This window comes from Condylura cristata, unplaced genomic scaffold (genome assembly GCF_000260355.1).
Source record: "Condylura cristata isolate star-nosed mole 26May11 unplaced genomic scaffold, ConCri1.0 scaffold00063, whole genome shotgun sequence".
Lineage (NCBI taxonomy): Eukaryota > Metazoa > Chordata > Mammalia > Eulipotyphla > Talpidae > Condylura > Condylura cristata.
In genome coordinates this window covers 342,427-343,675 of record NW_004567164.1, presented here as the reverse complement: position 1 = coordinate 343,675, position 1,249 = coordinate 342,427, and the positions used below count along the sequence as shown (strand labels likewise).

The 1,249-nt window shown below is 67.9% G+C and overlaps 1 protein-coding gene across 1 annotated transcript in view; it reads right to left on the bottom strand.

Annotated features, from left to right (window-relative positions):
* Positions 1 to 397, bottom strand: part of ZNF165 (zinc finger protein 165) — a 7,954-nt gene extending 7,557 nt beyond the window's left edge. The window contains exon 1 of the mRNA XM_004695436.2: positions 297 to 397. The gene's annotated coding sequence lies outside the window, so the exon portion shown is untranslated. The remainder of the gene's footprint in view (positions 1 to 296) is intronic.
* Positions 398 to 1,249: the final 852 nt, after the last annotated feature.

Sequence of the window (1,249 nt, the reverse complement as noted above, 5' to 3'; positions counted from 1 at the left end):
ACAAAAAGGCGGTCGCTCCTCCCTGCAGAACAGGAGTCACTGGGGGACCTCGGGACAGTCTCCTCTGACAACAACGCAGCCAATCGGAGCCAGAGGCCACCCTTCCCATCTCGGCCGATCACGTCCGGCCACTCCTCTCACCAGGGCCCAGGGAACCGGGCAAAGCCGGACCACGCGCAGCCCCCCAGCCACGCCCCCTCGGCCCTTAACGATGACATCACGCGCGGCGGGGGTAACTATGGAAACCCCATCGCCTGGCGAGAAAGGCTGGCGCGAAAGCCCTCCCGGAGACTAACCTAGCTCCGCCTTTCCTCGGGAATCCTCCGAGGTCCCGGCTCCAGGTCGCCCCAGGCTGCTGCAGTCCTGAAGAGAACTTGCTCGGACCTAGGCACCTGGCGGGGGCTACGCGCCCGACGCCCGGGTCCCCAAGCCCGGACTCGCCGCTCCCACGGGCTGGTTCCGATCGGACACTTCCGGTGGGAGGACGGCGCGGCACCACTCTGGACGCTTCCTTCTCGAGAGACTTGTGAGTCTGCGCAAGAGAAGACGGCGGGCTTTGGACTGCAAATCCCAGAAGCCTCCGGGACCGCCCGGGCGCTTGGACTCCATTTCCCAGGCGTCTTTGCCACGGCCCTGGCCCTGTCGGAGCGCTGAGGAGGTGGCGCCTTTCCTCGCCGCGCTGTGGTGAGCTTGTCTTCTGCGCCCTGGCGCCTCGCGCTTGACTTCTGGCCGAGGCTGTGAACTCGAAGACTGCGCCGCAGGGACGCAGTTGCAGACCCCTCGTGTAAGCGTCTTTTCCTGACACCGGCTCTTCGCCCAAGCCGGTGAGAGGCAGTCACCCAGAACGGGGTTCGTCGCGCCCCTGGCCCCGCGCCGCCCGCGCGGGGGACCCCGGAGTGTTGGCGTTCCTGCGGTTACCCGGCCGGGAGCCGCCGTGGCCACCACGCGCCCCTCCCCGACCCCTCCCTCGATGCCACCCTGCGGGCGGTTCTGCAGGTCCCCTCCGGAGAGTGAGCCCCGCGCAGGCGTCGGGTGGCCCGAGTGCTCGGGGGGACGCTGGTTTTAGCCTCAAGGCCAGAGTCCTGGGCAGCCTGCCATGCGCTGCTTTTCGCTCGGCAGTGTTCCTGGGAGTGCGCCTTTGCGTGGAATTAAACTTGACTTCCCTTGCCGTGCAGGACTCCGTGTAACGCCGCGTGCGTCCGTCCGTCCGTCCGTCCGTCCGTCCGTCCGTCCGTTCCAGAGGGGCTGG